This window comes from Sebastes fasciatus, chromosome 2 (assembly GCF_043250625.1).
Source record: "Sebastes fasciatus isolate fSebFas1 chromosome 2, fSebFas1.pri, whole genome shotgun sequence".
NCBI lineage: Eukaryota > Metazoa > Chordata > Actinopteri > Perciformes > Sebastidae > Sebastes > Sebastes fasciatus.
The window spans coordinates 37,328,873-37,341,968 of NC_133796.1; positions in this window are offsets into that span (position 1 = coordinate 37,328,873).

Here is a 13,096-nt window from a genome sequence, read left to right on the forward strand (position 1 = left end):
TTCCCCTTCTCATAATATATCAACATATTCATTGTGAATGATCTAAGCTAACATTTCCTCATGCATGTTTGAGTTTTTGAAGTGTTTATGCTGCTGGAGTTGGCCAGGATTTCTTCACCACGGTTGTTTATTTTCGATGCCTCTAAAGCCACTCCCTGTGGTGAGAATTGAAGTGAAAGGCATTTTAATTGTGGGGACACTTCTTTGGCCATCATGGCACATAAAACATCCCATCCTTGTGAGACTTTTAGAGCCAAGAAAGGAGGACATCGTCCTAAAGAACTAAGACCATAAAACATGAATGAGCTATCCTCTCAGAATTAAATAGCACCATAGAGCTATTAAGAATCCCTTTAACTATTCAGCTGGCCATCGTCCTCTTCGCTCCGCAACATGAAATACAGCTGCGGTATATATGCAGATGGACTATTTGTCACTGTCAGACAGACATGTTGGCTTTGTTCAGGAGGCTGGCAGACTCCAAACCCCTGTCATTAGAGAACGAGACGAGTGTGATGACTCATCCGTCAGCGAGGAGCAGCAGTCATTCTGTGGAGCAGCATGATGACAATGGTGCTGCCATTTTGTTCAGTAAGGCTTTCCATCCATCCACTCTCTCATGTACTCCTGCTGTATGTGGACGGCAGGAGTCTCTCCCAGCGTGCAGTAATGACAGAGACACACTCCGGATTGAATGTCCTGGGAGCGAGGAAAGAAACCTTTGCTATGAGGGGAGTGCAACTGATCCACCATGCTGAGATGCAAATGTGAATTTGCATAACGCTGTGTATAATGTTGTGATGATGATATTTTTAATTTGTGTAATTTCTAGGTTGATATTTAATTGATATACTCCATCCATTATCTATACCTAATTTGACTTTAAAAGGACCAAGATGTTCTCACCCAAACTCGTCAAATACGGCAGCTTGGTAAGTGGCCCCAAGCTTCAAACTATGATGCTCTAGGAACCCCTATGGGGTCAGTTTTGGACACGTCAGGGACGGAGTCTCAATATACGCTTGTTTCTGTTCAAAATAGACTTCACATGAAGTTAAGGTTTAAGCAACAAAACTATTTAGTTAGGGTTAGGAAAAGGTTGTGGTTGACAATTACTCGACTAATGACTCACGTGACTAGCGAGTGACTAACCAGTAGGGCTGGGTGTCGGTACTCGATACCTTTAACGTATCGACCGAAACAACCCTGTATCAAGTTGTGTCAAAACTTCTCAAGTCAAACGATACCGGCAATCTATCCTTTTTTTTGCCCAAATCTAGAAAAAGATTACTTTTGCTCGCAGCCAATCATGGTGTGTGTTCTTCAATTTATTGCGACGTGTGATTGGCCCACTACAGCAGCAGCTACAACCCATGCAACCCATACAACGGTGCTAACAGCGCTAACAACAGCAACAAGTGCTGACAGACCTAACACTTAACATGGGGGGAACCGGAGGGTGGCTGTTGCGCTTCGGCGACAACACGGTCCCGCATCCGTGGGTTGGGGGACAGCGTTATCAGCAGTAACCGCTTTATGAACGCTGAGCTGTGCAGTGGGGTGGCAGTTAGCTAGCCAGTGTGACACACCTGCAGCTTCCATTCACATGATGGATATCGGATGAAGTACTCTATTGGTATCGGTATCACTTTAAGGGAATACGAAGAGCAGTCTCATGGGTGAAAGTACTTTCTTTGTTTGACTCATCCACCACCACTCGCACCTGCACTGCGTGGACTCGCACCTTATACTATATATAATGACGCGGTTGGCGTTACATTGGAGTTAGTTGAAAGCCCGGTGCGTTGCATACATACGCTGAAGTGCCTCCATGCGTCGGTATCAGACACCGAGGGAGCTGCGGAATGTGACGGCTTGGGAGTGAGAACGGGTTGGTGGGACGCAGCTTAAAGCTCACATAGGAGAGGCAGAATGAACTGAACAGGTTGTTAGTCTATCACAGGTCTGACTTGACTTGATGAATCCGACTCTGCAGTTCCCCTAAGATCTACAGAGCTTTATAGTCTTTCAGCTCATTGTTTTGGGTTTTGGGCCTTCAACTTTGTTTGGTAAAATATATATTCACCTAATGGTGTGTGTGCTTCATAACTAGCGTGTGCTGAGGCCCGTCGTAACTCCCTTACACCACTAGATGCAGATAACCTTGCGTAAAGGTCTTCTTCTATATTCACTCCAGCTACGTTTCAGAATGCTCAAAATCACCCTCAATCAGAAAAGTTAAGACAGACAAGAGGTCTCAAAAGGGCCTTAAGACCAGAGTTTCTGGCTGACAATATCTGCTGAAATGAGATCTGCATTAAGTAAAAAAAGGATCAGAATGCCCTGGGTGTACAATTCCCCACCTCGCTAAAGCCCCAGAGAGGAAGGGCGTAGTCTCACTCTGATTGGCCCAAGAGGGAAAATGCACCAAGCTGCTCTCAATTCTTAATTAGGAGTCAGTCTCCACACCCTGCACAACAGGTGATCTGAATAACACTCCAATCAACTCAGGGGGATTGTGACATTCAGCTAAAATTAACTGGGAAAAATGGAAATGACAGCTAGAACCAAAGAAAAAGGGACACAGTATGTCAGTGTTGTGTTTGCAGCTATACTTTTTTCCTCCAAGTGACCAAAAAAATCATTTATTGCAGATTTTAAGTCATTTAAGACAACTCTTTCACCACATTTAGGAGTTTGCAATTATGCTGCAACACAACGTGATATTTGAAAATTGTATATAACAGAATAAAGCCGTTATCTTCCTGGACTGATGTGTAGATTTTGTGGGAAAATTGAATCCCTCATCAATATGTGGATTACAAACTATTCATGTCAGTGACAACTGAGCAGAAATTTCTTTTCTCTTAAACATTCATGATTCCAAACTTTAAGTGGAAATGAAAAAGAGTATACAGTTGTTGTTTTTTTAATTCTTATCATTTCGGATTTAAGTTAAACTCACCCTGTAGAATTGACCGCGGCACACAATGCGCATAATGAGTGCCCTAAAGGTCACCAGCAGACTACCTCACCGAACGACTAACTGGTTACAACACTGCTAATGAAGCTAAAGTGGTTGTGTGTACTGAACGCTTGTGTTTCCATTCCCCTGCCCTGCTGCCCAAGGGCTTAGTTAATTATCTCCTTTGTTTAAAATTGTTCTCACACCAGCCTTGAATGTGCTGTTAGTGGGGTGAGTGAGTGGTTTGTGCTTGATCAATAACAGGACTCCAGTGTAGCGGTTAGAAAATCCCACTTGCTCTCCTCTTGTGTTTTTTTCTCATTCAATCCTCTCGTTCTCTGCTGTTTATCTCCTCTATTCTTTTTTTTTCCTTCAACACTTTCCTGTTTTCCCGTCTGTGACTCCTCCTCACTAAACCAGTGAGGTTGTCCTCTGCATAAAACATAAACTATCTCAAAGTCCAAGTGATAGCAAGTAACATAGTTTTTGTTTTGTTTTACTTGACATAAATAGAAGGGAACAATCTTTGCACAGGCTTATATCAGTGGGTTAATGTTGTTCTATTGTTTTCTTGCAGTGTGTTATTAAGAAACTGAAGGGCTTCGCCTGTGGTCTCTTCAACTGTTTGAGGTCTGGGGTGAAGTGCCATATTGGGAGGTTTATGATTATTAGTGCTGGCCCTTATAACCGCATCAATGGCTCTTGAGGAGAGAGTGGATGGTGGATAGAAAGCAAGCCATTTATGTTGAAGGCCCGGTTGCAGTACTATAGACCATTCATAGTTGTAAACAAATGTGTCCCAGTTTATTTCCTGTTGCAGTATATATATATATATATATATATATATATATATGTGAATGACAAAGCTGAGAGGTGGTAAACATGGACCCAAGCTGTTGCCTAGCAATGCAATTCCGTTGAAACGGTTTATATTATACCATAAAACGTATGGTAACGTGGTGCAGAAGTGCCCATATATCAGAATCAGAAGTATATTGATCGCCTGGGGAAAATTGGGATGTCACAGTTGCTATTATGTAAGCATAAAGAAATACAGGGAAAAAAGAAATAGGAAATAGAAAAAAAATAGAAAAAAGAAAGTATGTAAAATGTAAATTATGTACATTATGCTAGAATGTATAGGCTAACACAACATATGTAGAGTAATATAAATAAATAAAAAAATGAAAACATGAATTGTATAATATATAATAAAATCAATGAAGAGTAATAGAAATAAATAATAAAATAAAATAAATAAAAAATATATGTTTTATCCCCATTCCATAGTAAAAAAATAACTCCACAACAACTGTGTAATTGCAAAAATTAAGACATGTGCAGTCTTATTAACAATACAGTCCTATTAGAAATACAAAGCATACACCTCAAACTTGTCGAATGTAGATATGGTTTTACACTTCTTACAAATAACTGGCTCCAATTACTTTCTGTAGTTGACAAAGCATCAAAACATGAAACATAAAACCAACTTGAAATGTACCAGAGAAAACAACGGGAACATTTCCTTGTATGTCAAGCATCAAATAGAAACAAACACAACACCTCAGCTACGGACTGAAATAGATTTTTTTCTCAGTGATGGAGTTTTTCTTCATTAAGTAAACTTCCTTTTTATTGCCTTTCTGACTTGAGCCGTCTCCTTTCTGGATGTGCAGCCTGGAAAAAGAGCAAATTAAACTAAAAGTTTTACTTACCAATAAAGTTCTCGCACAGAACCACGATTAACAGGTTACTAAACACAAACCCTGCTATATTGTCACTTTCAAGACACATTTTAAATCTGCAATTCTTTATGTTATGCACATTGACAAGACAGCGGAGGATTTACTGTGCCATTTGTGAAGATTTTCCACCTCATGCAGGTGCAATTTTGAATAACCGGACAACATGACCATGAATGTGCATGTTAACAGACTGTATTCATAATGCAACACCATGAACTCTATTTTTCTATTTTGTTAGCATTCAGTACCAATATATTCATGTCAAAGCCTCAAGGGAGCTATTTGTCAATGTAATTTTAAATCAGTATCCACCTGCTAATTTTTTCTGCAGCCTTCAATGGCATCCCATGGTTCTCAGTTGTCATGGAAATGGTTCAGTCGTCATCACATGACCTAAAATGGAAATTTGGTCATGTAATAACAGGTCGGCATATACAGTACAGGATGAGGGCAGATCATAACGCTGCCTCTGGCATCTGATGTTGAGGGCCTCCTTGATCTTTCTCAGGCCGACCGCTGACAACATTTAAAGATCACTTCTAATCTGAAGAGGGATTAGGATATATTGGATACACACCACTTTAACCAGCAGTTCTGATCAGAATATGAAAACCAAAAGCATATCTAGCTTTTTTTCTGCCTCATAGTGATCAAAAATTACCAGGCATTGAATGTTTTTTTTTTTTTTTTTTAATACCACAAGTAGGCAGAAAGACTTGAATACAAACACAGATAATGAATGCGTATATAGGGCCACTATAAATTAAAAAAGTCAAAGTGCCACACACCGTAAATTCCTCCTTAATTTCAACTGTCAGCTTGAAAGAAGTCTTAAATAAACCTCGGGATCAGCTTTGTCTTACAAAGTCTTTTTTTTATTCTAAACGGATGAAGCCAAAACTCATTAAAGGTTTTATTTTGTAGGCCTCCGGCATCTGAGGAATAACAGCTGTTGGAATTTGTCACAGACATTCAGAAACACTGAGACAGTCTCAGAAAAATAAAATAAAATAAAATGTTTAATCAATTAGTGTGTACTCAACATCTGTCAATAGCCTTTTTAAATGGGGGCATCATCCTGCAGCACGTCGGTTTTGTTCCGACACAATAGAACAAAGAACAAAAGTCGATATTTTAATACAAAATAGTAATCCTCAAAACAACTATTATTTTGTAAGCCAAGGGATGTTAGATGATTCATAACTTAAATTATAAATCATAATGTTCTTAATTTCATGTTGGCATTCACTCAGTGGGTATACTGTACGTCTTATTTTGGAGGCTCCTCAGTTAGTTTGGGCTTTAAATACTTGGATCAACTTTTGACTTTTCATCTCTTGGATCACCCAATCCCTCAAAACCAGTCACCAGGGAAAATAACTCATCAGTGTGAAAAGACAAATGATTATATAAGTGGGTCGGGCGTGTGTGTGTGTGTGTGCACTCACATTTATAGTGTGTGTGTGTGTGTGTGTGTGTGTGTGTGTGTGTATATAATGGGATGGGGCGGGCTGGTAAAAAGAAGCTGTATTCTCCATTATCTCGTGGCCAAGGCGGCGTTTCTGCTGACACAGTGAAATATTGATGTGGAATAAATTCCCGTCTAATTAGAGTGGCTGAATTAATCGGGAAGCGTTTAATTGGCAGAGTTTTCTTTTCAGTCAAGGGGAGGTTTTGATCTGAGCCATATGGCTGCTCCCTCTGATGTGCCGCGGTTCGCAGGCTTTTAAATATGAATTACTTTTGTTAGAAGCTTCAATGAAACTGAGCTTTTTTGGTGTCAGAAGGTAGTATGAGATGCCTGTAATGGCATTACATATGCTATTTTTAAATACTATATCCTGTTATGTTGTACAAGAAAACTGATGTGTGCTTTTTCGTGTAAAATTGGTATTAGGTTATTGGTGGGGATATTTTCTGTGTCTCCTTGTGTCACCCTCTGCCATCTATTTGATGTTTATTTTACAGTCTTGTAGACTGCAGTAGTTTAATCCTCTCCACGGTGACTTAAATTACTGATTTACTCACAGGTTATCCGACATAGAAAAATAAGAGTCTAAAGCCACGCTAGCAGCTCTGTGAGACTGTACAGTGGTGCCTGAACAAACTGCTAACAGCAAACCCTCTATAAATGACATTGCTAAGTGTCGTTTAGCAGGTATAATTTGCAGTTGAGGCTAATGGAAATGACGACTTTAAAAAAGGAATGTTGGAGAACCAGGCTGATAAGCAGGAGTACTCCAGAAAAAAAGTGGCATTTATGGACAAAAAGTTTACTGAAAGAAAGAACAAAAATGAAACCAAGGAAATTCAATAAAACTAAATTGACTGAATCAAAATAAGACCAAACAAAAGAAAGCTGCAGCCTCACAGCAAGCTGCCATCTTCGTTCCCCGTACTCCAGCGAATGGCAGCCTCACCTAACTGGAACCTACCACCTGCCCAGGTAAGTAAAGGGTGAGCTAAACCGAGCAAGCATCCAAATCACACAGAATAATGAATCAACACCATCAATACATGATCTTTAGATTACTGCTGACATCTCATCTATGGGCACCCATCCATATTTTCCATCCAATAGAGAAAAATTTGACCTGCTGGTGGTGCTAGATGAAAAGTCAGGAGGTCAGAAAAGTCATTAGGATTCTTCCTTTGGGGACTTTGGATATCTGTACCAAATGTCATGGAAATCCATACAATTGGTGTCGAGGCATATCACTAAAAAACAAGTGAAAGGTCAATCTCATGGTGGCGTTATGGAGGAAAAGTCATGGGATCACCATAGTCTTTAGATTTCCCCCTCTGCAAACCGTGGATGTCTGTACCAAATTTCATTGCAATCCATCCAATAGTTGTTGAGTTATTTCAGACTAGACCAAAGTGTTGGACTGACCGACAGACTGAACAGACAGCTATTGCCATCCCTAGAGCCATACAGGAATATATGTCATTTTTAAATAAAAGTTATATAAAAAGAGTTCTTCAGCTTGCCAGGGTTCAAGGATAACTCTAAAAAAAGAACTCCAGTGACATCCAAAAAATATTAGAAACAGGGAGAAGAGGCATACTGTTTAGGCGACGCATTCGTTCGCTACAATGAACATGTCAACTGTAGTTACTTCTTGTCATTCCATGAATGAAATGTCCCTGATTATACTCAGTGATGTCAGGCTGAATAGAAGCTACTCTCTACAGACTGCAACTGCAAATCTGTTCCAGAATAAATGATAGGTTTCAATCTAAAACCAGTTTATCAAAGCTTTTTGCCTTATAAAACACCAGTTTTGGACATAGACTGTATACATGTATAAGAAGTTGACGTAGTCACCGTGACGTCACCCATTGGTTTGTAGACTGCCGTTTTGTAGCCTCGAGTTCGGCAGTTTGGCCGTCACCATCTTGGTTTTTGGTCATCGACATCTTGTTTTTTTGTGCAACCAGAAGTGACACGAGAGGGTGGAGCCAAGTACAACCAAACCCTGAATAAGACATTTTTAGATGACCAAAACGTTACAATTAACTTTCATGAACTGAAAACACACTGTGAAAGGGTTAAAGTTCTAAGACAAAAACACAACAACTCCCAGACCGGACAACGCCATGGTAGCGACCTGTGAATCACAAGGTAGCCACGCCCTAAAGCATCCCCTTCTTTATCGTCTATCCATCCATCCATCCATCCATCCATCCATCCATCCATCTATCCATTCATTCATTTGCTTCCGCTTATCCGGGGCTGGTTCACAGTGGGCAGCAGGCTTAGCAGGGAATTCAAGACATCCCTCTCCCCAGCAATGTTTTTCATCTCTTCCTGGGGGACCCGAGGCGTTCCCAGGCTAGACGAGATATATAATCTCTCCAGCGTGTTCTGGGTCTACCCCGGGGCCTCTTACCAGTTGGACGTGCCAGGAAAACCTCCAAAGGGGAGGCGTCCAGGATGCATCCTGATCACATGCCCGAACCACCTCAGCTGGCCCCTTTCGACGCGAAGGAGCAGCGGCTCTACTCCGAGCTCCCTCCAGATGTTTGGGCTCCTCACCCTATCTCTAAAGCTGACCCCAGCCACCCTACAAAGGAAGCTCATTTCGGCCGCTTGTATCCGTGATCTCATTCTTTCGGTCACTACTATTTTATCGTTTATTTGACTCTAAATGGAACCGTAGTTTACTAAATGAACATCATGCTGTATTGAAGAAGATCTGAAACTAGCGATTGAGACCATAAAGTCACGTTTACAATGTTTACTGAGGTAATAAATCAAGTGAGAAGAAGGCTCATTTTCTCATAGACTTCTATGCAATCAGACTTCTTTTTGCGCAACCAGAGGAGCGCAACTTCTTCTGCTCATGGTGCAGAAGAAGTAATGCATTTTGCAGCAATATATGGAAAAATAATTAAATGTACAGAGGGATGATATATGTACCATAATCAGTGATAACCCTTATTATATGAAGGCAAAAGCGAGAGAAAACATGGAACAGTTTGGGGTTTTTACAGTAGGATAAAATACTTGTAAATTAAAATATCCTGTAAATTAAAATATCCTAACCAGACAGGCTCATTGCCTAAACAGCACAACATGACATTTAAAATTACCTCACACAAATCTGTGAACTACATCACTTTGTCAAGCAATAACCTTAGATAACACCGGGTACTTGTGAATTATATTGCACATTAACATTATCCAAGCGTGTGTATGTCCCTTAATGTGCAAACTCACAGTATCATTGGGAGTTTGATTGATGAGACGGTCAAAAAACAATCTGCCCAGCTGTCATCAGTGATGAGAGAGAATGAAGGAAATAAAGATTGCAGAGCAGTCAGTGGTGCGATTTATGAGTTTGGACATAAGTATTGTTGAAGAAGTAGATGCATACAGATGACTGTCACACATACTGTATCAGAAGGTTTAGAGGAAATTCATACTATGTGTATTTCTTCCCGAACACTGAAAACACAACTTATCTGGTTGTAATATAATGCATAAATATAATATTTATTCGTAGTATTGTGTATATATCAGACAGCACTGGTGCATTTTTGAATAGGGCCTGTGCAGTTGGTGTGATATGTGTTGCCGTTGTATTTTTACATTTCCAACTAACTCACAATAGGCCATATCTTCCATAGCTGAGCTTAACTGACATCCATCTATCCTTACAAATGTACCTCTTGCACTATCAATGATTGCAGCATTTTCTGTCAATACAGTTTGCAGTTAAATTTTTAGTTCAAGATTTTTACTAATAAATGGTAGCTGCTGACGGAGGAGCATGTGAGGATGATTATTGCCTTTTTCTTTTTTCTTTTGTGTACTTTTTATAGTCAAATGATGAAAGGTCAGCATGGTTATTTTGAAAGGAACACCAGGTGAGGTGCAGGTGGACATCCATCTCTAATACAAATGCATTACAAGAATTTGGGCCCAATCCCAATGTCCACACTAACAGACGTTTCGCAAAGTCCGTGAGGGTTAAGGGCTGTCCCACTGTCAAATTGTCAAGTGCACGAGGGCTCTCTCGCAGATATTTTGAGCCCCTTATGAACACTTTCAATAAGTCCGCATCTCTGCAGACTTTGCCTGAGGGAATTACCCACGATTCATAGCTTTGTGATGTTAAATACGGGGGTCACCAGGGGAAGCCCGGAGGCGTTGGTAAACAAAGAAGACGGCACATGGGTGTTCAGCCTGGCATATTAAATTTACACAGAAACATTAAGGATTTAAGATGGTACATAAAAACGCATGAAATCAGAGGAATGCAAGTATAGACTTTATTACACATCTGCTTAATGACAAAAAATAGTAATTTGATAATTTGACAATTACCTCATAGTCTCGTAATACGAGAGCCTGGAAGACACTCAAATCAGTCTGTAAAAAACATAAAATAAAAACCCACATTTGGCGTTGTCAAGGTAACGTAATATGTCACCGCAAAGTGCTGTCCCATTTGTATTTACACCATTTCAAGCCCTCACACTCTGCCTGCATTTACCAGGTGATATATGTTAAGTCCCTGTGGATTCAGGGTTTAAGGCCTTACGAGGGACGGTGGTATTGGGTCTGAATATTGGGTCTGTAAAGGCCACAAATCAGTGGAACACCCTGCCCAATGATGTGAGGAGCTGCAGCTCCATCAGCACTTTCAAAACCAACTGAAAACGTCTGTTAAAAGCTGCTCAACTGTACTCACTGATCTCTACTGAATTCTACTCCATGGTCTTCATGACTTGCTTGTACTTGACAAGCATACTTTGTGATGTGCTATTGTGTGTAGCTGTGTATTGTGCGTTTTGTATGTTCTTTCTTGTATAACTCTTGTTTCTTTGTTTTGACCTGATATTTAAGCTTAAAGCTATAATCTGGTACAGTGCATCAAATGGTGAAACTTATGTTTTAAACTGTACATGGTCCCTTTTAAATAAAAAAAAAAGAATATTGGACCACCCGGTGCGTTTCATACCAGCGGTAAAGGGTGCCGTGTGCGGCGCTACCGAACGCCGACGGCCGTGACAAAACTTCGGTATTTAACGCCCTGGCGAATGAGAACGGGCTGACTGGTCTCATTGAAATGATTGAGGATGCAGCATTTTCCACGCACTGCTAAATGTCGGTCTGAACGTGTATTTACAGCAAACCTGAGAATGCCTCCATCCATCCCAGTCTTCTTTGCTGCGGTGTAGTAAACTGCGATGACTGAAGATGGCATACAGGCATTCACAGTTTAAGCTCTGAAATAAATATGCCAATTTATATTAGTTGGAGAGCCAACATTAGCATACCGGCCCCGGCTGACCTTCATCGGAGGGAGACAAAAAGGCAGAACATTTTCCGCTACAGGGCGGAAATAGTCTATCACAGCGCTATTATCATCCTGGAATCAAGCATACACTTCGGAGCAGTAAACTGGTAATGTATGCATATGCTGTTACCTGTTTAGATAACGAGCTGAGAGAGGAGAATTATCACAGCTGCTCAGCTTGCAGGGCAAACATGGCAGTGTTTGTTTGTCTTTGGGATCTGTCTGTTTGCAGCAGTAGGTCATTACTTTGGGAGTTCGAAAATGTAATTGAATGACCCTTTTACAAAGTTTCCACGGCGGTGTGTAATTCAAGGCCAATATTGCTTCAGTTATTCACGTCGATTAGAAAAAGGTTTTAGGCTCTCGTATAATATTCAGTCTGAGGGATGAGTGGATATTGGCTTTAGCAGCTAACATTTACCACATGATTATGTTTGTTTCCTGGACCAGTAGATGATTACATAGTTTTTTTTTCCCTTTAAATATTCACAAGCCTTCAGCAGAGTCAGTATTCGTTTAAATCATTGAGATTGGAAACGTGTATGAATATTTGCATGATTATAATTTGATGTTGTATAGCTGGTCACAGGTCTGCACTCATTCCTTAGCTGAACGGCGAGACTAACAGTCAGGTTGAGGTTGTCGGTATCAAGATGCTTTTTAAAAAGGGCTAATAAAGCACAGGGAAAAGTGTTTAAGGTGCATGTGGATTCAGGTTTAGGCAAAAATCTCAAACTACCTCAAGAAAAGACAGGCTCCTTTTATGTTTTCCACATCATTGTATGAGTCACAACAGTAGAAATGTGGATACTGAGATCAGCTTTGTAGCATCAAAACACAGTTTGAGTATTTTGGTATCCACAAAATAACCGTTCTATCCAAGGTTGATGTAAACAGAGTCTCTCGCCTTTCAGTGTCAACCCGAGCACAATGATGTGCACTTCAGATAAATCAAACATGCCACTCAGCCACCTGTCTCAGACAAAATGGCCAGTTTACTCTGCTCTTTGTTATCATCAGTGAGCACAGGGAGCCGAGGCGCTGGCTCAAGTGAACTGCCACTGGGATCTCTTTTATTGCCTGGTGAAATGTGACACTGATGACTGAGCAGGGAAAGCGATATTGCAGTCTCTTCTTTTATCCTGTTTTCCACGTCTTCGCCATCCAGTAAGTGTCACTGAGACAAGATTAGAGGACACATCTCGCCATCTCGTCACACTAAAGATTATTTTTTTGTAAATGTGGGACAGACTGAGAGAATATGGATTTGTATCTTAAAGGCTGGCCCGCACTAAAAGCTTTTTCCAACTCTTAACAGATGTTGGGAATGTGAGAGACCACACACATAACGACGTGTTATGTTACATTTAACAGTTTTATTCCTATAGTGGGTGGAGAGCAATGATTTGGTCAAAACAGCACACCACACACTAACTAAGATTCCATTCATGAACAACAAGAGTCCCAAATCAATAAAACGGAAATCTCGCAAAATCTCTTGCGATCAAACGTGACTTCAGTGTAAACAAATATGGTGGACGACGGGCATGAAGAATTATCTTTTAGATGATGGT